Raw genomic sequence first — 25,289 nt, forward strand, 5'->3', positions numbered from 1 at the left:
GAATCTATCATCTGATTATGATCAGAAGATTAGATGAGAACACCAAGAACACATTGATATTTCCCCTAAATGATCCCTGTGAGCTACATTGGGAGGAGAAAGAATGGTGTATTAAAAAAAAAAAAAAAAAAAAAAAAAAAAAAAAAAAAAGGAGCATCTCCTTGAGCTTTTCTATCTTAAGAGAATTGAGATCACATGAGCCTGTGTGCCACCTCTCCCCATGTATTCAACATTTTGGTCAATAGTAATCTCCATCCTGGCTTTGTGATTTCATTTCTTCTTCATTTCATCAATCCTTGCCTGCCTGACATTCTTAAACTTCTTTCTCTTTTCTATTCTTACATTTCTTTTTCCTTCTGGTTTTTATTTTTTCCTGGATAGTATGGCTATTTGGTGTAGCATCAGCTCATCATTTTATACCTCTTGGTGGAGACTTCCCCTTTACAATGTGTACCATAACCTATGAGAATCTCATTCCAATGTAAATAATGCTTTCTTATTATTAGCATGTTTTTAGTTGAGACATATGATGCTCAGATGACAACTATTCCCTAGAGGTTATATTTTTTTCCTTTTCTCTCTCTTTCAGTGTAGAGTACACAGATCTTCCACTCCCAGAAATGCACTGGTCTTATGGACCTCACTTCAAGGCTTATTTTAAATTTGTGTTATATTCTTTACACCTAGATGTGACTAAAAATGTTCATCTCTGTGGTCTATAAATTCCACTTTTATCCTTTTTCTTTCTTCAATATTTGATCTTCATTCTCTATTGATACTATTACTTCTACCAAAATTTCCTCATCTGTAAAATTTTCTGTGCCTTCTCTTTGACAGAGTCTGATTGAATCTAGTTTCCTTCCTAGATACTTTCAATTTCTGTTTCAATTTTGTTACATAAGAGATCCTTCTTTGTCATGTGGGAGTTTTTATACACCATGTACTATGTGAGCAATCATGTTAATCCATTTCTGTCACCTATAATTTGTTTGCTCTTTTCATTTTACAAATTTGTCCAACATGAAGACATTTAGGGGAGAAAATATAGCTTAGTCACTTTCGTGCTTAATAGGCATTCAGTAAATATATTGGATTTAACTAAATTGAAATAAATCAGGAAATCATGATTCTGACCAGCAATAGGCCAGGAGTACACTAAGGAAAAGATGCTCTTTTCTAAAACTTTTCTTCAGCATGAGAGTATTTAGTAATAAACACTGTATGTTGATGACAAACATAGGATTGGTTTTAATTTTTATAAATGCAAAAATATATACTTACATATTTTTGTGCCAACGCTGGTACTTTTTATGTAATTTTTATATTTAGAGTAATTTAAATTAATTGGGCCATGAAATATGGCCTGAGTTTATGTATTACATCATTCGCCTCCTCAAAATAAGATCAATATATTTTCGTTTTCTAACTGTCTGATTTGTCCACATGGACATGAACCATAGCAAAGTGACAGAATAGAAATGAAAATGATACTTTCAAGTTCTTCTCACATTTTCACATATATAGAAAGGAAGTAAGACAGTCAATATACAGTAGACCCCTTCTCCATGCTTTCACTCTCTATGGTCAACCATGGTCCAGAAGCAGAAGATCCTTCTTCTGAACTATCATTAGAAGGTCAATAGAAGCCTAACACTATGTTACAATGCCTATGTCATTCACCTCACTTCATCTCATCACATAGACATTTTATCATCTCACATCATCACAAGTGCCAGGGTGAGAATAATACGATAAGATATTTTGAGACAGAGAGATACCACATTTACATAAATGTTACAAATAGTATAGTATCACAGTTGCTCTTTTTTGATATTAATTATTGTTGTTAATCTATTACTGTGTCTAACTGATAAATTTGACTTTATCATAGATATGTATCATAGATATGTGTGCATAGGAAAACAGATGATATATATAGAGTTTGGTAATATCCCTGGTTCTAGGCATCTACTTCAGATATCTCCTCCCCAGATCATGGGAGATTCTTATAATTCATTTTTTAGTGGGGAGATTTTCTGAACATCTTTACTTAACTTGAAAGATGATTTATATGAGACTCCTACCATCTGCATAAAATAGGGAAGTTTTTACTATATGGATCTGATTTAACATAGAGGATTCAGGGCAGATATTCTAGTCTTTATCTACCTTTAGAGAATGTTACCTGTGGTGAGACTTTGCTATTTCCTACATGAAATTCAGTCAGTTTCCAATTTTGAGAATGATCAGAGAACATTCTACTTTTCCCCCATTATAAGGATCACTGAGCATATAACAATCATTATCCATCCTGTTTATCTGCTTCAGTGAAGTAACACTTCCACTGCTAGGGGAAAAAATGTCTAAAAAGATGCAGGAATATATTGACTGTTTTATTAGCAAGGTAGAATTGTAGTAAAAATGTTGACAAAGGTTCAATATTAACATAAGTAAAATAATCATAGCCCCCTGTGTTCTGGTGAATAATAATGCAAAGTTCACAAAGAAATAATTTTTAAAAATAACTCTCATTCAGTGCTGTAAAATTAAAATATGTGTTTAAAATAAATAAATAAAGGTTAGAAATAATTCCTTGAAATTATCTAATCCTCCAAGTAGGGAATTAATGAATGTTTTAACACCAGTTATCAAACATTCACCTTATGCATATATTTCTAGGTTGATTTTTGAACAGTTATGCAAAACTTTTAAAAAAAGAAAATGTATTTTAGATCTTTTGGCTCCTCATGTTATTGTTACATGGAATTAACAAGAAACAAATCAAAGCTTAGACATATACAATATAAAGGAGCAGTTGTGGATATTTTAAATCTATTATTTTTTCAGGGTATGAGGGAGCTAAGCTTAGAGTTAATGGCATGGCCTTGGGAGCTCAACTGCTTGCATTCAAACCCCAAGTCTATGATTTATTAGTTGTATAATTTGGGGCAAGTTACTTAACTTCCTTAGGACTTGGTTTGTCCATCTGAAAACTGGAAAAAATTATAAGGTCTATATCAAAGGATCTAGTAAAAGAGTTTAACAGTCATTTAATACAAATATTTTAAACACGTGTAAAAGCACAAAAAGTTCTTGGAAGTGTCTCGCATATAATCAGTGCTATGTAGTTACATGCTCAAGTAAATAAAATTTTAAAGAGTTATACTTTTGGGAGTTCCTGGTGGTTCAGTCAGTTAAGTGTCTGACTCTTGATTTCAGCTCAGGTCATGATATAGGGGTCGTGAGATAAAGCCCAGGCTGGGCTCTGTGCTAGCGAGGAGTCTGATGATTCCTTTCTCCTTCCTCCTCTGTTCCTCCCCTGTTCTCTGAGACTTCTCTCTCCCAAATAAATAAATAAATAAATAAATCTTAGAAAAATAATAATAGTAAATTGTAAATCACAATAGTAATAGTAAATCATATCATTTTCCTAACCTTTTGTTGAAATTTAGGTTTTATTACTTTTTTTGGGTCCCTTTTGAATACATATTGTCTCATATTTCAGTTATTCATATTAGGGTTAACATTATACTTTTCTATATCATAGCAATTTTTTAAAAGAAAAATGTCAATAAAAATGTGAATCACAGCTCTAAAGAAGAGCAATACGGTTGATCTTTCAACAGAATTCAGATATAGTCAGGTGACTAGACTATCAAACCTACTTTCAAAGGTATAACCATTTTCCCAGCTACCAGAGCAAAAAATCCTGACATTTTTTCTTGTAGTTTTCAACAGAGATGTTGAATATCACAATAATAAATAAAATTATAATTGTTTATGAACTACTATATGCCATTTAATTGTCACTTTTTTCCCCTAGTCATTAGAACCACCTAACAAGATAGTTGTTTTCATTTCCTATGAGGAAACTGAAGCTCTGGGAAGTGAATGAAGTAAGCTGGCTCAGAAAAATATACTTCATCAAAGGCAAACCCAGGTTCCCAATGATCATGACCAACCTCCCAGTCCATGTTTCATTGTTTTCTAAATTAAGAAAACTTTGTTTTTTTAAGTACGCTTCACACCCAGCATGGAACCAATGTGGGACTTGAACTCACAACCCCGACACCAAGAGCCAGGCTGAGACCAAGAGTCTGACACTTAACTGAGTAAGCCAGCCAGATGCCCCAAGAAAGCTTTGCATCTCTTTAAATTTAATGTCACATTTCATTTTTTTTAATTTTGTGTCTTTTAAATTTTATATATTTTTTGTATCTAAATTTTGTATCTAAATATTTGTAAATAATTTGTAAATAATATTTTTGTAAATAAATTTTTATAACTAAATTTTGTATCTTTTAAATTTTGTATCTAAATATAAAACACTTAGCATTCTCCCCTGCTATCATTGATGTCTTATAAATCTCTTCTTAGTAACTACGTATTTTCACAGCACATGTGACTATCAATATATCCTCAACTACTCATCTATTATTGGGCAATTTGATTTTAGTTCATTTCAATCCTATCATCTATAATTTTAATGCATGTTTCTATGCACAAATATTTATCTGTATTTAATAACCTTGGATTTTGTTGTTATTGTTGTTAGAAAGTCATATGATCTTATTTGCCAGAAACACATAGATGAACATAAGCCCTCCTGAGAAGGAAAGTATCACTAAACCCTAATGAAAATTAAGTTATACTCTTTCTTGTATGGTCTTATTATCTATTTATTTATTTTAAAAAGTCTGCTCTCTTGGTCACTTTCAAATATGCAGTACAGTGTTAAAAACTAAAATCATTCCATACTGTACATACATTCTCATAGTTTATTTATTTTATAGCTAGAAGTTTGTGCCTTTTAACCCCGTCATCCACTTCAACCAAACCCACCTCTTCCCTCTAGCAACCAGAAATTTGTTCTCTGTTTCTGTAACTTCAGTGTTTTGTTGTTGTTGTTTGTTTTATTTTGAAGATTCCACATATAAGTGAGATCATATGGCATTTGTATCTCTTTGTTTGACTTATTTCTCTTAGTGTAATGCCCTCAATACTCATACATGTTGTTGCAAATGACAAGATTTCCTTCCTTTTTATGATTAAATATTATACATATACATATATATACACACACATACATACACCAAATTTTATATGTGTGTATGTGTGTGTGTATATATGTGTGTGTGTGTATAAATATATATATATATACACCAAATTTTCTTTATTCATTCATCTATTGATAGATTCTTAGATTGCTTCCATGTCTTTGCTATTATAAACAGTGCTGCAATGAACATGGAGGTGCATATGACCTCTCCTGTGCCAAAAAAGCAAAACAAGAAAGTTTAGCATAAAGTAGGGATACAAAGTAGTGGTTTTATGTTGACAGCTACAGTAGGGATTGAGGGCAAAAATTTGAATGTAATGTATTGGGAAATTGGAATAAAATAATCACATTTTATCCCTTTATGCTTTTGGAAGATTTATATATATTCATCTTATTCCACTGACTGGATTGATAACTGGACTCATTAACCTAAATTCTCTATTATATAATCTGGCATGCACTGGCAATTTATAGCATGTAGTTGATACTTACATCCACCTACTGAATGAACACATGAGAGGATAGGATGTTGTTTCCTTAGCATAGAGAGAAGATGTATAAATAAGTATATTTGTTACATTCATAATAAACAAGAACACCAAAATTATAGATTTCTCTTTAAGGTGAAAATGAATAATTAACATTTATGAAGCCACCTAATTTAAATATATCTTTATCAGTAAAACACAGTTATTAATTGAATAAATTCTGAGTGCATTAAAAAAACAGCAACAACAATAAAATTTATAATAAACCATTTTTGAGAAATGTGTTAGTTTTGTTCAGATAATGAGATCTGGGCTTGTATGATTAAGCATTAAATTAAAATTATATAATCATCCTGACTTCATGATAATAAGGAAAGTATGCCCTTATATTGTGTTTTTATTAGTGTTTTACAGGTATTACTTTCATATTGTGCAAAAATTTGCAGGAAAAAAATTCTCCCTCTGAGGCTTTCTCTCTTCAAAGTCACATACCAGTTATAAACCTGTACACAATTCAGATTTCACTTCCTTCATGTTCATGCTTAACACCATAGGAAGTCCCTTAGCACTTAGAGCCTGTATGATTATTTAATATTTTCCTAACACTGTTTTATTTACCCAACTACATTATAAAATATTTGAGTAAGGGAATGTCACTTATTTATTTATGTCAACTACATAGTTAAGTCCTTTATAATAATATTAATAATTATAATAGCATCTGGCGCTTGCTAATTTTCATTGCAATTCTATGAGGAAGGTTTTAGCAACATAGTTTATAGATAAGGAATCTAAGGAAGTCAAACACTATGTAATTTCCTCAAGGTCTAATAGCCAGAGGATGTTTGTTTAGTTATCTGACTTTGAGGAAACTGACCTCAGAGCTCTCCTTAACCTTTAAGCTCTATAGGAAGAAGTCATGGAGTTCATGTTTGAGATTCTCCTTGGAATTATTATTTCATGTCACCAGATGGCAGTATAGAGTCAAGTTTTGTTGATAGACAAGGGATAGACTAATTCTTACCTTCTTGGAGTTTATAGTTGAGAAGGGGAACAACTTAACAATGAAGGTCAGTAAAATAACTGTTATTATGGATGGATTTTGAATGTAAAAGGTAGTAAATACCTTTTAAAAGGTGTAGAATGAGGTCCTGAAAAGACCCTTGGTTAGTCTAGTTCAATCCATCCTCTGTCACTCACTAGGCTTGTCAACTGAGGCAAAATAATTAACTTTGGGGCCTCGATTACTTATCTGATGGTTGAAGCAGCTAGAGGTAAGGAGGGAATAAATGGGAAACAGATTGGGCAGGACTCAGACCATGGTGGAATTTAAATGGTTCTTTCAAGGAATTTTAATTTTTGTCCCCTAGGGTGGGTGGGTCTAGTGATTTCACACTTGAATGTGCATCTGAATTATCTGCAGGGATCACTAAAATACAGATTTCTGGGCTGCACTCAAGCTTTTAATTCAATAGGTCTGGGGTGTAGCTTGGGATTTTGCATTCTTAGTAAGTTCCCAGGGGATGCTGATGTTGTCTAAAGAACTATAGTCCTAAGTAAAGGAGTAGATAAGTTTTAAATAAGTAAGTTTTTAATATTTGGTCAAAGGAGTGAAAATAGCAGGTTTGGGTGTTAGAAACTTGTCTCCATTTGTGCAAGGGATGGACTGTGGAAGGACAGCACTGTAGGTAGGAGAATGGTAAGGAGACTAGCTGTAGATCAGGAGGTAGCTAATGCCAAAATCTGGGAGCCTGTCATAAAAGCAGAGAGAATGGTATGAATGAGATACACTTAGAAACAAAATTAATTAAAAAAAAGAAAAACAGTGATAGCAGTTGTAGAGTAGGGGACATTGGGAAGAAAAGGAAGAATTTGAGATGGCTTTGTGTTTCTAGTTTCTGTAATTGGCTTCATGATCAAAATATGACATAGAGTCCACAGGATTGGTTTAAGGCAGGGATCAACAAACTTTGTCTGTGAAAGGCCTGACAGTAAGTGTTTTAGGCTTTATAGGCCATATGGTCTCTGTTGCAACTATTCAACTCAGCTGCTGTGTGAAAGTAATCACATAGAAAATGAACTATTGTACTTTTGTTCCAATAAAATTTAACTTATGGACAGAAATTGTGTGTGTGTCTATTATTTGTTTAACAACATTTTTATAGTGTTCAGTATTTGTTGGGTATATTCTAAATGCTTTAAAAAAAAACTAAAGTGTTTAATCTTTGCAGTGATTTCACTTTACAGATGAAAAGCTAGGATAGATAATGGTATGCCATCAGAATAGGACAAAATAGAAATTAGTATTTCATATACTTTTCATGTGTTATGGATATTACTCCTTTTAAAAAAAAAAGATAATTTATTTATTTATTTGAGAGAGATCATGCATAAGCAAGGGAGGGATAAAGGGAGAGGTAAGAAAGGATCTTAAGCAGACTCCATAGTGAGCACAAGCCTGACATGGGCTCTATCCCGGACCCCAAGATCATGACCTGAACTGAAACAAAGAACCAGAGGCTTAACTGACTGCACCACCCAGGCACCCCGGAATATTATTATTTATTTGTTTTCTAAGCTACAGTATTAACCTGTAGGCCAAGGTCTACTGGTACCTGGTTTAAAGGATAAACAAAGACATAAGTATATTCATTGGATGTGGCAACTTGGAGGATGGTCTGCTATAATTTTATTTAGGACAATTTACATGGAGTTGTTTGTATATGTCCTAGTGATCATAAGTTTGTCTGAGGTTGAGTATTATTATTAATTTTAAAGTCTTTTTACTAAAATAATATAATTTATTAAATAAAAGAACAATGTTGTTAGGTAACACGATGCAAATGCAAGAAAGACAACCTTCATGATACTTAGCTTATGCAATGTCATAACCAGAAGGAAGACTCTAGAGCCAGACTGTTCGAGTTCACATTTTAATTTTGTCCTATCCTGACTACATAACCATTATTTATCCTGGTTTTTTGGTCTGTAAAATGGAATTGTTGTGAAAGATTAAACAGGTTAGTTTCCTTTTAAAGCACTTAGAAGAGAGCTGACAAATACTAAGCACTATATAAATGTTATTAAGTAAATGATAGAAAGATAGATAGACAGACAGACACAGACAAAATTTCCTTAGTTTCTTTGTTTCACCCACCAGCATTCCTCTCTTCTGTTTATAAGAGGAGTTGTTTGTAAACACGAAGAAAGTACAACTTCCTTCTTTTGTTGCAAACCTTCTCCTGTCCCGCAGGTTGGCATTCCTCTGTGTCCTTCAAAGATGTTTTCTTAATATCAGCTTCAACTGTGACTTAATACCAAGTGGAGTTCAGTTTTTCCATGAATCCAGAAAGATTTCATCACTCTGATGTTGTTGTTGTTGTTGTTCTCAGTTTTCTTCTATATTTCTTTAGGTGTTGTGATTGGAATCTGTTCCTGAAATAATTCAAGAATATGATTGTCACTTTAAGATTTTTATTCCCTTTATTTGACAGACAGAGATCACAAATAGGCAGAGAGGCAGGCAGAGAGAGAGGAGGAAGCGGGCTCCCCGCTGAGCAGAGAGCCCAATGCGGGGCTTGATCCCAGGACCCTGAGATCATGACCTGAGCCGAAGGCAGCGGCCTTAACCCACTAAACCACTCAGGTGCCCCTGTCACTTTAAATATAGAGTGTTGCAAATACTTTATCTATTAGACTTTCACCAATTACAAGATATTTTCCCTTTTTGAAGAAACTTCTTTTTCTGAAAATAATTCAGTTCAATGGGGACCTAATATGTATTTGTTCATATAAATAGTGCTATTTTCCAGGAACCATTTTATTTCACTTTCAAAGACAGGCTACTGACTCAATCTCCCCTTTCAATTTTCTTCTTGAAACCCAGTGACTGGCAAATGTGCAAACAATTTTATATAACACATTAATGACAATATCCCTCAGCAAAATCAAAACCCAGAGACAAAATGAATGAGGCGTGAGGGTTTTATTCACAGTTACAACAAGGATTAGATTAATTAGATTAAAAAATATGTATACTCCAAGGCAGTATCCATCCCACATCCCTGCTTTGTAAAGCATCCATAAATCATTACAAGAATGAATGAGTCTAAGGGAATTGGTTCATTTTAGAGGTGTAGTATGGGTAGAGGCTCATACTCCAGAATCTGAAACCTATTTCCCTCTTAATAGTTCTGTGATTTAAGTCCTCTTGAAATTAAGTTTACTCTTCTATAAAATGGAGGCAATTTATTTTTATAAACAAAACTGGTAAGAAGAATAAAGGATATAATGCTTACAAAGCACTTAGCACATTTTCTAGCATATTGTGATCAAAATAAATTATTCCATTTTAGAACCTTTATTCTTTCCATCAATTTTTATCTCACTTGCCTATTATGTTATGACAGTATAAGGAGAATTAAGGGCTGTTCCACAAAGAGTAGTTTTAACATTGAAATGATATAAGTACCTACTACAATTGTTTCAGGAAAATATTTCTATGGAAAACGAAACTTTCATTGGCAACATTTATAAGAAAATTAGCCGATCTTATTTTGAAAAAAAAAAAAAAAAATTCCAGATTCTAAGAATATTAATAATATCATTGCTCCTTTAGAGGACAAAGTCACTTATAAAACTTGAAGGATTTTATTTAGACTTATAAATATACTTAATCATAGGCAATATTTATCAAATTAATAAGAAGGTTTAAGAAAAAAAAAAGAATTACTCTTGATACCATGTTTAATGTGGTGGAGCTGAATCTCAAATATTTGCAAATTACTTAAATCATCTAATTCCACAGCTTACTTTATCAAGATCTAACTACCTGTCATAAAAACTAAATTTCTCTCTACGTCCATATGTTTACATATTTACATACATGTATATGTATATAGAGATATATATAAATATATGTGTCTGTATATAGTGTATGTGTGTCCCCATCCTATATCTTATTAACAGTGTTAAAAAAATATTGTTTCCCTGTTTGATTTGGTTTGGTTTGCTTTGCTTTGCTTTGCTTTTTGAGAGGTGGGGGGTGGGCAGAGAGAGAGAATCTTAAGGAGGTTCCATGCCCAGTATGGAGCTCCAGGTGGAGCTCGACCACATGACCCTGAGATCATGACCTGTGCCAAAATTAAGAGATGCTTAACAACTGAGCCACCCAGGCACCCCATCCCCTGACTATTTAGTAGCTCTTTATTTCAAATATTTATGTACTATCAAAAGGGGATTTATTTCATTTTACATGAATTCTATTTTAAAATGCTAGTATTTCTAAGAATGGCAAGCCGTCGTGAAATAGTTAAATCAAAATGCTTTCACCTTTACTTGTAGTTGATACTAGCAACTTTGAAGAGATGAAGATTCGGACTGAGGTGAAGTGAAAGGCAGTTGATATCAAAGCAAGGAGGAATTCTTATGATTTGAGTAATCCTGTGAGGCCTCTATAATGAGGTGCTTAGAACTTTATGCAGTACTGAGACCTCAGTAGAAGAGAGGGGGAAATTAACAATGAGGAAGAAAATGAGAGTTGAAACATGCCAAAGACATGTTGCTCCTATTTCCAACTATTAATAATTAATAGTTAATCCTCTTACGTTTTTTTTTTCCTATAACATATAGTCCTCTGCTCCCAGTACCAGTTATATAAACTAAACTAGCACCCAATTTAGTTTCTTAATAAATCCTATGCTATCTTAAAATCATAGTATAAATTAATGGGTTTAGTTGGTTCATCTGAAAAGCTTAATTGCCATTTTTATCATTATTTCTTTGGCAAAATATGATAGAAATATCAAACAGCTAACCTGTAAAAGAATTTATATGCAGGCAGTAAGTTTAGCTGCATTATAAATTGCTATTTTTAAAATATGCAATCTACCTTGGAGCAGTAGAAAAGATTAGTAAAAAGGGAATCATCAAAATTCCTTCTTCTTTTGTATGCTGTTTGATGTACTTGCCTAAGTCATGCAAACCTAAGTGATTTAGAGCTCTGCATTCATTCAAATCTACTAAATGCTGAATCCATGGTTCTACTCCAAGGTCAGGATTTTTCAGCCTCTACATTGTTCACATTTTCCACCAGATAATTCCTAGCTGGGAGGAGGGGAAGGCCTTTCCTTTGCATTGCAGGAAGTTTATTGGGATCTTTGACTACTAGTATGCTAGTACTATCTCCTGTCAACCAAAAATGTGTCCATACATTCCCAAAAGTCTCCTGGAGGGATGGGAGGTGGAGATCCACTGTTTTAAATAAGAAAACCTTTTTGTGATTATAAATTTATCATAAAGATAAAAACTTTGATGTTTATTCATTCAAATCATACAAGTACTATAAATAGCAAGCAAATTAAGAGACTAGAAAAACACCTAAAGTCACTTTTTTAGAATAAGTGAAAGTTCATTGGTGTTTTAAGCACTAAATATAACATAATAGTCCATGTTTGTTTTTATCCTTTTACAAAGAACTGTGCACAAATAAATGGAAAAAGTATTTGAGGCTTTTAGAATTTTTCTCATTGAAATACAGATATTTTATGGAAAATCAGATAAGATTTTTTAGACATTTTATTTTCTACTCCATAAAAATAGAGTACAGTATAAAATTAACCCATTAAATATGTTATAATTTGATGGAAGTGCCTTCTAATATTGCTGGGATTTGGTGAAACTAAAGCAATCAGAACATCTTTCTCTCATGTATTTTATTATATGTGTGTGTTTTGAATAAGAAATTCATTCTAGTTTTTGAACATCGAATATTAAAATTATAATTTGAAGGCATTTGTCAAAAGTAAAATAGAAATGGGGATTAATGTTTAATTGTAAGATACTCCTGAAAATGCATTTCTTTAAAAATGTTAAATTATTTTCTAAAAGAAAAAGTATAATATAGATATTTTATTTTATTAGTAATTATTTTGTACCAATAAAGTTTATTAACAGGATGAATATTAGTTACTATAAAAAATGACTACATGGGGGAAAGAAAAATCTTCCACTTATCTAATAAACTGGATCCTGGTATTCTCATTATAGCAGAATTTTATTATGTAAATAAATATGATACATATTTTCTTTGCATCCATATTTGCATACATTTTATTTGAATTTAATGGATAAAATAATTGTTTGGGTTTAAAAGATTTATTTTTGCTGGTGAGAAATGTATTACAATTAAACATGGTTTGCATAAAATATGAAATTATCTTTAATGATATTGTTTTTTTCACAGAGCATATCAGTCTCATGTGGTTGCATAATTAACATTTGGTTCTCCTATAAAATATTGTAATTATACATTATTTCATCTCTTTACCTACAGCTATGATGTGCGTTAGAAGATTAACTCCCTTTTCAAATATTTAGATTCCTGATTCTTTAGAACATATCCCACAAACTTTAATGAGCATGCATATGAATCCAAATGTCTTTAAGTCTGACACAGTAATAGATACCAGAGAAATTTTATGAAAAAATATGTTGTGTACTTAGTCATAGTTCCTGCCACATGACACTGATATTCAAGCTCAGATATTGACAAATTAAGGCCCTTAGACTAAGTTCACCTTCCTGCCTCCTTCATAACTAAAGTTTTATCTGAACATAGCCAAACCTTTTGATTGACATATTGTTTTCGTTGACTTTGTGCTGCAACAGAAAAGTAGAATAGTTACTCTGAAGGGCATAAGGCTTGCAAAGGTGAAAATATATACTATCTGGCCTTTTCCAGAAAAAAATAATAGAAAATGTCATTCTTTGATTTATCAGTATATACAGACATAAACATATGAATACAAGTCATGGATAATTAGAAAACAGGACAGTAAACAGTCAATTGCTAAATGCCTTGTATAGCCAATAATTAAAATAATATTAAGTGGTGGAAGAGATCAGCATTTGCTACCTTCATTAGAAACTGTTCTGTGGAAGAAAAATGACAAGTTGATTCATAAAGAAAGGTTAAGACATTGATGATAAAGTTCTGTGGGAGAAGTATACCAAGTGAAAGTGGAAAAGGACAAGCTCTAGATATTCAGAGAACAATGAGAAATTGATTTAAGCATGTGCATAATGTTTATGCAAAAGAAAAGCAGTCATAGAGGCTGGAAGATAGAATAGTATCTTAAAAAGAGTGGTATGTTCTGAGCAGTACCCCACAGAGGACCAGTTACATGGCCACAGAGGTCATTCAAAGGTGATGAAATAAAACTATGTTGGAAGAGGAAAGGTTAAAATGCAGAGAAGGAAACACATATTAGGGAAAGTCTGGTAATGATAACTCATTAAATACGGTAGTGAAAAAAGTGGATAAAAGGCTCTGAAATTTAAGTTTTGTGAGTTTAGAAGGCTGAAAACATTTTTAACAGAAACAAATTGAGTGCATCAGGATAAAACAAAACAAGCAAACAAAAAACACATGGGGGTTAAAGAACAGAAAATAAACAATTCTGGCAAGTGTCAAAGAATCATGGGGGGATGGAGACTTTGCCTTTTCAGCAAGGCAGCTGTATGGATTAAGTCTGTGTTTTAAAAGCCTAACTGTATGCATGGGGAGAAACTAGAAATCAAGAAATTACTTAGAAACTTAGAGTAGCAATCTAAGAGAGAAATGGAGAGAACCTAAATTGAGCCAGTGACCATAGAATTGCAGGGAATGGTGTACGTGATTAGAGTACAGATTCTTAAACCCCTTGGTATAAGAACTATGTCTTGTCTTCTATTAAATTCAAGATTTTTAAAAGTGGGCAGAATAACTAGGTTCTTCATAAATATTTTTTCAATGCATAAATATAAAGAGGAAAATTACATGTATCTCTAAGTTTCTTTGGTCAACTTGAGTTTATTTTAATTATTTTAAGATTTTACTTATTTATTCATTAGAGAGAGGCAGAGGAAGACACAGGTTCCTGTGGAGCAGGGATCCCACAGCCTGATGTGGGATTCGATTCTAGGACCCTGAGATCATGACCTGAGTTGAAGGTAGATGCCCAAATGATTGAGCCCCCCTGGCAACTTCAGCTTAAGTTTAGATAATAGGAATCATCAGTACACTCAGTTTGCACAGCTCTAATAGCATTTCATCTGTTAGTTACAGCATTCCATTGACTGGTCAGCTTTTCCCAACTCTTGGATACAATTTAAAGGGATAGAGCCTTGGTCTTATAGGAGTTCACAACCTCTGTATTGATATTGGATTCTGCCATAGTATTTCTTATAAAATAGTTAATTGTTTAATGTCAGGTATTGGCAAAACTTTTCTATAAAGAGCCAGATTATAAGTATTTTCGGGCTTGCTGGGCCATATAATCTCTGCCGAAACTGCTCAAATTTGCTCCTACTGTGTGAAAGCAGCCATAAACAATGTGGAAACTAATGAGCATGGCTCATTATAATAAAACATTATTTACCAAAGTAAGCAGTGAATTATATTTGGCTCTGGGGTCACCATTTACTAATGCCTGCTTTATATTAAAATATGAGTTTATGAATCAAATTCCTTAATTTGGTAATTTGGTGTCTATTTGCATGGTTCGAAAGAAACTAAAAATAATTAACAGTATTATGTCAAATTGAGAAAAGATAAATATTGAAAGTAAAGTCTTTTAGATTTCGCACACTCTGAAAGCACAAAATATTGTGAATATTACATTACAGTGTTATTAATACTAATGGGCTATAAACCAATGTGACTTTTTACTTTATTGTGCATATAGAGAATTAATATTTTATTTATTTTCTTTTTACTTTTAAAAATATTTTTTCATGATTATAGGATGTTGAGAAGAGCCAGTATGATTCTGTTCAAAGTGAAATCCAACTACCTATCATTTAGCTGTCTTGGATTATACGTTTAATTTTTTTGAAAGGAATAGCATTTCCTATGTCGGTATTTTTTTTGTATTAACTATATATTTTTTATTATCTGTATTCTTTTTTATTTTTTTAACTTTTTTAATTTTTTTTTTTTACTAAACATGTAATGTATTTTTATCCCCGGGGGTACAGGTCTGTGAATTGCCAGGTTTACACACTTCACAGCACTCACCATAGCACATACCCTCCCCAATGTCCACAACCCCCCCCCCTTCCCGAACGCCCCTCCCCCCAGCAACCCTCAGTTTGTTTTGTGAGATTAAGAGTCATTTATGGTTTGTCTCCCTCCCAATCCCATCTTGTTTCATTTATTCTTCTCCTACCACCTTAACCCCCCCATGTTGCATCTCCACTTCCTCATATCAGGGGGATCATATGATAGTTGTCTTTCTCCGATTGACTTATTTCATTAAGCATAATACCCTCTAGTTCCATCCACTTCATCACAAATGGCAAGATTTCATTTCTTTTGATGACTGCATAGTATTCCATTGTGTATATATACCATATATATACCATATCTTCTTTATCCATTCATCTATTGATAGACATCTAGGTTCTTTCCATAGTTTGGCTATTGTAGACATTGCTGCTATAAACATTCGGGTGCACGTGCCCCTTAGGATCACTACGTTTGTATCTTTAGGGTAAATACCCAGTAGTGCAATTACTGGGTCATAGGGTAGTTCTGTTTTCAACTTTTTCGAGGAAACTCTATGCTGTTTTTCAGAGTGGATGCACCAGCTTGCATTCCCACCAACAGTGTAGGAGGGTTCCCCTTTCTCTGCACAGATGTGTCATTTCCTGACTTGTTAATTTTAGCCATTCTGACTGTTGTGAGGTGGTATCTCATTGTGGTTTTGATTTGTATTTCCCTGATGCCGAGTGATGTGGAGTACTTTTTCATGTTTCTGTTGGCCATCTGGAGGTCTTCTTTGCAGAAATGTCTGTTCATGTCTTCTGCCCATTTCTTGATTGGATTATTTGTTCCTTGGATGTTGAGTTTGCTAAGTTCTTTATAGATTTTGGACACTAGCCCTTTATCTGATATGTCATTTGCAAATATCTTCTCTCATTTTGTCAGTTGTCTTTTGGTTTTGTTAACTGTTTCCTTTGCTGTGCAAAAGCTTTTGATCTTGATGAAATCCCAATAGTTCACTTTTTCCCTTGCTTCCCTTACCTTTGGCGATGTTCCTAGGAAGAAGTTGCTGTGGCAGAGGTAGAAGAGGTTTCTGCCTGTGTTCTCCTCAAGGATTTTAATGGATTTCTTTCTCACATTGAGGTCCTTCATCGTTTTGAGTCTATTTTCATGTGTGGTGTAAGGAAATGGTCCAATTTCATTTCTCTGCATGTGGCTGTCCAATTTTCTCAACACCATTTATTGAAGAGGCTGTCTTTTTTCCATTGGACATTCTTTCCTGCTTTGTCGAAGACTAGTTGACCATAAAGTTGAGGGGCTATTTCTGGGCTCTCTATTCTGTTCCATTGATCTATGTGTCTGTTTTTGTGCCAGTATCATGCTGTCTTGATGACAGTTTTGTAATAGAACTTGAAGTCTGGAATTGTGATGCCACCAAATTTGGCTTTCTTTTTCAATATCCCTTTGGATATTTGAGGTCATTTCTGGTTCCATATTAATTTTAGGATTATTTATTCCATTTCTTTGAAAAAAATGCATGGTATTTTGATAGGAATTGCATTAAATATGTAGATTGCTTTAGGTAGCATAGACATTTTCACAATATTTGTTCTTCCAATCCAGGAGCATGGAATATTTTTCCATTTCTTTGTGTCTTCCTCAATTTCTTTCATGAGTACATTATAGTTTTCTGAGTATAGATTCTTAGCCTCTTTGGTTAGGTTTATTCCTAGGTATCATATAGTTTGGGTGCAATTGTAAATGGGATTGACTCTTTAATTTCTCTTTCTTCTGCCTTGTTGTTGGTGTAGAGAAATGCAACTGATTTCTGTGCATTAATTTTATATCCTGACACATTACTGAATTCCCCTACAAGTTCTAGCAGTTTTGGAGTGGAGTCTTTTGGATTTTACACATATAGTATCATATCATCTGCAAAGAGTGATAATTTGACTTCTTCTTTGCAAATTGGGATGCCTTTAATTTCCTTTTGTTGTCTGATTGCTCAGGCTAGGACTTCTAGTACTATGTTGAATAGTAGTGGTGATAATGGACATCCCTGCCATGTTCCTGAACTTAGCAGAAAAGCTTTCAGTTTTTCTCCATTGAGAATGATATTTGCGGTGGGTTTTTCACAGATGGCTTTGATGATATTGAGGTATGTGCCCTCTATCCCTACACTTTGAAGAGTTTTGATCAGGACGGGATGCTGTACTTTGTCAAATGCTTTTTCGGCATCTATTGAGAATATCGTATGGCTCTTGTTCTTTCTTTTATTAATGAGTTGTATCACATTGATTGATTTGTGGATGTTGAACCAACCTTGCAGCCCTGGAATAAATCCCACTTGGTCGTGGTGAATAATCCTTTTAATGTACTATTGGATCCTCTTGGCTAGTATTTTGGTGAGAATTTTCGCATCTGTGTTCATCAAGGATATTGGTCTATAGCTCTCTTTTTTAATGGGATCCTTTTCTGGTTTTGGGATCAAGGTGATGCTGGCCTTATAAAATGAGTTTGGAAGTTTTCCTTCCATTTCTATTTTTTGGAACTGCTTCAGGAGAATAGGAATTATTTCTTCTTTAAATATTTGGTAGAATTCCCCTGGGAAGCCGTCTGGCCCTGGGCTTTTGTTTATTTGGAGAATTTTGATGACTGTTTCAATTTCCTTACTGGTTATGTGTCTGTTCAAGTTTTCTATTTCTTCCTGGTTCAGTTTTGGTAATTTATATGTCTCTAGGAATGCATCCATTTCTTCTGTGTTGTCAAATTTGTTGGCATAGAGTTGCTCATAGTATGTTCTTATAATTGTCTGTATTTCTTTGGTTTTAGCTGTGATCTCTCCTCTTTCATTCATGATTTTATTTATTTGGGTCCTTTTTCTTCTCTTTTTGATAAGTCGGGCCAGGGGTTTATCAATCTTATTAATTCTTTCAAAGAACCAACTCCTAGTTTTGTTGATTTGTTCTATTGCTTTTATTTCATTGATTTCTGCTCCGATCTTTATGATTTCTCTTCTCCTGCTGGGTTAGGGTTTCTTTCTTCTTTCTCCAGCTCCTTTAGGTGTAGGGTTAGCTTGTGTACTTGAGACCTTTCTTGTTTCTTGAGAAAGGCTTGTACCACTATTTACTTTCCTCTCAGGACCGCCTTTGTTGTGTCCCACAGATTTTGAACTGTTGTGTTTTCATTACCATTTGTTTCCATGAATTTTTCTAATTCTTCTTTAATTTCCTGGTTGACCCATCCATTTTTTAGAAGAATGATGTTTAGTCTCCATGTATTTGGGTTCTTTCCAAATTTCTTCTTGTGATTGAGTTCTAGCTTCAGAGCATTGTGGTCTGAAAATATGTAGGGAATGATCCCATCTTTTGATACTTGTTGAGACCTGATTTAGGACCCAGGATGTGATCTATTCTGGAGAATGTTCCATGTGCACTAGAGAAGAATGTATATTCTGTTGCTTTTGGATGAAATGTTCTGAATATATTTGTGATGTCCATCTGGTCCAGTGTGTCATTTAAGGCCTTTATTTCCTTGTTGATCTTTTGCTTGGATGATCTGTCCATTTCAGTGAGTGTTAAAGTCAGGGAGTGTTAAATTCCCCTACTATTATTGTATTATTGTTGATGTGTTTCTTTGATTTTGTTATTAATTGGTTTATATAGTTGGCTGCTACCATGTTAGGGGCATAGATATTTAAAATTGTTAGATCTTCTTGTTGGACAGACCCTTGGAATATGATATAGTGTCCTTCCTCATCTCTTATTATAGTCTTTGGCTTAAAATCTAATTGATCTGATATAAGGATTACCGCCCCAGCTTTCTTCTGATGTCCATTAGCATGGTAAATTCTTTTCTACCCTCTCACTTTAAATCTGGAGGTTTCTTTGGGTCTAAAATGAGTTTCTTGGAGGCAACATATAGATGGGTTTTGTTTTTTTATCCATTCTGATACCCTGTGTCTTTTGATTGGGGCATTTAGCCCATTAACATTCAGGGTAACTATTGAGAGATATGAATTTAGTGCCATTGTATTGCCTGTAAGGTGACTGTTACTGTATATGGTCTCTGTTCCTTTCTGATCTACCACTTGTAGGCTCTCTCTTTGCTTAGAGGACCCCTTTCAAGATTTCCTGTAGAGCTGGTTTGGTGTTTGCAAATTCTTTCAGTTTTTGTTTGTCCCAGAAGCTTTTTATCTCTCCTTCTATTTTCAATGATAGCCTAGCTGGATATAGTATTCTTGGCTGCATGTTTTTCTCATTTAGTCTTCTGAATATATCATGCCAGTTCTTTCTGGCCTGCCAGGTCTCTGTGGATAAGTCTGCTGCCAATCTAATATTTTTGCCATTGTATGTTACAGACTTCTTTTCCTGGGCTGCTTTCAGGATTTTATCTTTGTCACTAAGACTTGTAAATTTTACTATTAGGTGATGGGGTGTGGCCCTATTCTTGTTGATTTTGAGGGGGTTTCTCTGCAACTCCTGGATTTTGATGCTTGTTCCCTTTGCCATATTAGGGAAATTCTCTCCAATAATTCTCTTCAATATACCTTCTTCTCCCCTCTCTCTTTCGTCCTCTTCTTGAATCCCAATTATTCTAATCTTGTTTCGTCTTATGGTATCACTTATCTCTCGAATTCTCCCCTCGTGGTCCAGTAGTTGTTTGTCCCTCTTTGCTCAGCTTCTTTGTCATTTGGTCTTCTATATCACTAATTCTTTCTTCTGCCTCATTTATCCTAGCAGTAATAGTCTCCATTTTTTATTGCACCTCATTAATAGCTTTTTTTATTTCAACTTGGTTAGATTTTAGTTCTTTTATTTCTCCAGAGAGGCCTTTTATATCTCCCAAGAGGGTTTCTCTAATATCTTCCATGCCTTTTTTTAGGCCCAGCTAGAACCTTGAGAAGTATCATTCTGAACTTTAGATCTGACATATTACCAATGTCTGTATTGATGAGGTCCTTAGCCTTTGCTACAGACTCTTGTTCTTTTTCTTGTGGTGAATTTTTCTGCCTTGTCATTTTGTCCAGATAAGAGTATATGAAGGAGCAAGAAAATACTAAAAGGGTGGCAATGACCCCAGGAAAATATGCTTTAACCAAATCAGAAGATACCCCAAATCATGGGGGGGAGAAATGGGATAAAAAGAGGTTCAGAAAAAAAAGGAAACAATTAAAAAAAAAAAAAGAAAAATATAAAAAAGAATTATATATATATATATATATATATATATACATATATATATATGTATATATATATATATTAGATAAACTAGTTAAAACAGAAAAGGGTAAAAGTTAAAAAAAATTCAGGAGCAGAAGAAGAATTTTTTGAATTTTCAATTCAAAACATTAAAAAAAATTAAATTAACTGCAAGACTAAAGAATCATGGGGAGATAGCCATGAGTTCCGTGCTTTGCTTTCTCCTCCTCTGGAATTCCGCTGCTCTCCTTGGTATTGAACCTGCACTCCTTGGTAGGTTAACTTGGTCCTGGCTGGATTTCTTGTTGATCTTCTGGGGCTGGGGTGGGGGGGGGTACTGTTGTAGTGATTCTCAAGTGTCTTTGCCCCAGGTGGAATTGCACCACCCTTACCAGGGTGAGTAATCCACTTTTGCTTGCTTTGGGAGCTTTTGTTCCCTGAATGCTTTCAGTAGAGTCCAGAGGATAGGAATGAAAATTGCAGCCTCCCAGTCTCCAGCCTAGAGGAGCTGTCAGCTCAGGGCCCCACTCTTCAGTGTGCCCTCAGAGAATAGCACCCAATCACTCCCGTCTCTCTGGCCTCTGGCCATGCTCCCAGCTCACCAGCCTGCGACCCTTTCAAGGTAACCCCAAGCTGAGAGCTCACTCCTCAGCTCTGTCTCTATTGCTGGCTTCCCTATTCTAATACCTGCAAGCTCTGTGACACTCAGACACTCCCGGTCCTTCTTTGACCCTGCGGGACCTGCACCACACTGACCCCACATGGGCTTCACCCAGGTTTAGCCTTTGGAGCGATGTACCTCAGTGGAACAGACTTTTAAAAGTCCTATTTAGTGCTCCATTGCTCCACCACTTGCCGGGAGCCAGCCCCTCCACCCGTAGTCTATCTTCCCATTGCTTTGGATTCACTTCTCCACCAGTCCTACCTTTCAGAAAGTGGTTTATTTTCTGTTTCTAGAATTGCTGTTCTTCTTCTCTTCAATCTCCCGTTGGATTTGTAGGTGTTTGCAATATTTAGATAAGCTATCTAGCTGATCTCCTGCTACCTGATGTAGTCTCAGCCTGCTACTTCTCTGCCATCTTGACTCCTCCCTCCTCCCTATGTCAGTATTTTTAAACAAAATTTTTCTCCTCCTTCCTCTTCCACCCTTTGCTCTTCAATTGTTTTTCTGTTTTTCTTCTTTTTCCTCACCTTCTGTTCCTTGTCCCAAGTGTTGAAATTTGAACTTTTACTACTGCAGCTGGGTCTCCCTGGCTCTAGGTACTTAATGGTTCTCAAACAATGCTCCCTGACTCTGGGTCCTCTCCTCCAATACCTTTCCTCCTTAATAAACTTTATATATGCTCTCTTGCTTCTCTAACCTGCAATTTCTTTAGGGAATCTAATTGTAACACACAATTTATACTTGTGAGGAAAAAATATATAGTACTTCCCCATGTGATAGAGGGAATTGTACTCTCAAAGAATCTCTAGACTTAGGCTTCCATTTTTTTTCTAATGGTGTTGTTCTTAATTGATTTTTTTTTAATTGAGGTAAAAATTAGTATGCTTTATATGAGTTTCAGCTGTATATTATAATTCAGTTTGTACACTACAAAGCAATTACTACCATAGGTCTAGTCACCATCCATCACTGTACAATTGAGACCCATCACCCACTTGCCTACCCTCTCAATTTCTTTCCCTTCTGATAACCAATATATTCTATATGACTTTGATTTTGTTCCCTTTTGTTTGTTTGGTTTTTAGATTTCATATATAAATGAAATTATATGGTATTTGTCTTTCACTATCTGACTTATTTCACTTAGTATAATACCCAAAAGGTTCATCCATCTTGTCACAAATACTGATTTTCTTTTTTATAGCTGAGTGGTATTCCATCATATCTATCTCTATATATCTATATCTATATATCACATGTTTTGATCAATTCATCCATTGATTGACACTTAGATTGTTTCCATAAGTTTGGTAATCATAAATTATGCTGCAGTGAATAGGGTTGCATATTTCTCTTTGAATTGGTGTTTTTGTTTTCTGAGGAAATACTCAGAAGTGGAGTTGCTGAATTTCATTAGTTCTATTTTCAGTTTTTTGAGGAATATCCATATAGGTTTCCATAGTGGCTTTATCAATTTACATTACCACCAACAGGGTATGAGTGTTCCATTTTCTTCACACCCTCTCCAACAGATGTTACTTCTTATCTCTTTGACAAAAGCCATTTTAACAAGAGTGAGATGATAATCTCATTATGGCTTTGATTTGCATTTCCCTGATAATTAATGATGTTGAACATCTTTTCATGTGCCTGTCAACCATCTCTATGTCTTCTTTGGAAAAATGTCTATTTAAATCCTCAGTCCATTTTATAATGAGGTTGTTTCTTTTGTTATTTTTGAATTATGTGTTCTTTATGTACTTTGTATATTAGCTCCTATATATGATGGGCAAATTTCTTCCATTTAGCACCTTGATTTGTGTTTTGTTGATGATTTCCTTTACTGTGTAGAAGATTTTAGCTTTGATGTAGGCCCATTTGTTTATTTTTGCTATTGTTTCCCTTGCCTATGAAGTCAAACAAACAAACAAACAAAAATTACTAAGACTGATGTCCAGGAGCTAACAATATATGTTTTCTTCTGAGATTTTATGATTTCAGGCTTTACATTCAAGTCTCTTATCAATTTTGAGTTAATTTTTGTGTGTGGTGTAAGATAGAAATCCAGTTTCATTCTTTCTCATGTGGTTGTCCAATTTTCCCAATTCCATTTATTGAAAAGACTGTCCTTTTCCTTTTGTGTATTTTTGACTACTGTATCATAAATTAATTGAGCATATATGTGTGGGTTTATTTTAGGGCCTGTACTCAAGTACATTTATTTGAGCCCCTCTTTTTTTCTTGTTCAATCCAGGTAAAGATTCATTTATTCTTTCAAAGAAACTTTTAGTTTCCTTGAGCATTTCTTTTATCTTCCTAGTCTCTATTGAATATATTTCTACTCTGATCTTTATTATTCCCTTCATTCTACTAATTTTGGGCATTATTTATTCTTCTTTTTTTACTTCCTTTAGGTATACAGTTAGATTGTTGATGTGAGATTTTTTTGTATTTCTTCAGGTTAACTATTGCTAAAGACTTCCCTCATAAAACAGGTTTTGCTGCATCTCACAGATTTTGGCCTTTTGTATTTCAATTTTGATTCATCTCCAAGTTTTTTTTTTCCTTGAGTTTATCATTGAGCCATTGGCTATTTGGTAGCATGTTGTTTAATTTCTACATAATTTTGATTTTTATACTTTTCTTACTGTTGTGGTCAGAAAATATGCTTAATATGATTTCATTTTTTGTGAATTTGCTGAGACTTGCTCTGTGGTTAAACATCTTATCTATCCTGAAGAATGTTCCATGTGCTCTTGAGAAGAACATGTATTCTGCTTCTTTTGGATGGAATGTTCTATATTTATCTGCATCTAGCTGGTTTAATGTGTCATTTAAGGCCAATATTTCCTTATTGATTTTCTGTCTGGATATCCATCCATTGATGTAAGTGGCACTTAAACGTCCCCTATTATTATTGTATTGCTATTAGTTACTCTTTTAGTCTATTAATATTTGCTTTATATATTTATGTACTCCTTCACTGGGTGTATAAATACCTACATAAATACTTACAAATGTTATATCTCCTTTTAGTACTGATCATTATGTAATGCCCTTGTCTTTCATATAGTTTGTTTTGAAGTTTATTTTGTCTGATATAAGTATAACCCCCAGCAGAACACTTTTTTTCTTTTTTTCTTTTTTTTTTAACTTTCCCTTTGCATGGAATATCTTTGGTCTGTGTGTGTCCTTATATCTGAAGTGAGTCTCTTGCAGGAAATATATGCATGGGTCTTGGGGTTTGTTTTTTGTTTGTTTGTTTTGTTTTGTTTTTCACATTCAGGCACTCTGTGTCTTTTGATTAGAGATTTACTCCATTTACATTTAAATAATTATTGATAGGTATATACTTATTGACATTCTGTTGATTGTATTGTGGACATTTTTGTAGTTTGTCTTTGTTTCTTTTTTTCTTCTTTTGTTCTCTTCCCTGTGGTTTGATGATTTTCTCTATTGTTATGTTTAGATTTCTTTCTGTCTTTGGTGTATCTACTATAGATTGTTTATTTGTGGTTACTATGTGGTCCACAAATAGCACTAGATAGATAGATAGATAGATAGATAGAAATGCACACACGTACAGCTGGTTTATTTTGTTGATAGCATCTTACATCCAAACACATTAAAAAAATTACATCTTTATTACCCTCCCCTACCATGTACTCTATTCTTGATGTCACATTTTACTTCTCTTTCTAATTCTTAAAAAATTATTTTGATTAATTAATTATTTTTAGAAGCACCCTAAACTAGTTAATTTTATTTGTCCAAGCACTCATATTGCAAGCATTAAACCAAGTATGGTCTCTGATTCTGTGAGCCTAGATTCACATATTTGGGGAGATAAAAG

General features: G+C 33.9%; 1 protein-coding gene across 1 annotated transcript in view; it reads left to right on the plus strand.

Moving 5' to 3' along the window:
* LRP1B (LDL receptor related protein 1B) overlaps positions 1–25,289 on the plus strand; it is a 2,002,169-nt gene that overhangs the window by 1,330,448 nt on the left and 646,432 nt on the right. The gene's annotated exons all lie outside the window — the stretch shown is intronic.

Source organism: Mustela nigripes, chromosome 3 (genome assembly GCF_022355385.1).
Source record: "Mustela nigripes isolate SB6536 chromosome 3, MUSNIG.SB6536, whole genome shotgun sequence".
Classification (NCBI taxonomy): domain Eukaryota; kingdom Metazoa; phylum Chordata; class Mammalia; order Carnivora; family Mustelidae; genus Mustela; species Mustela nigripes.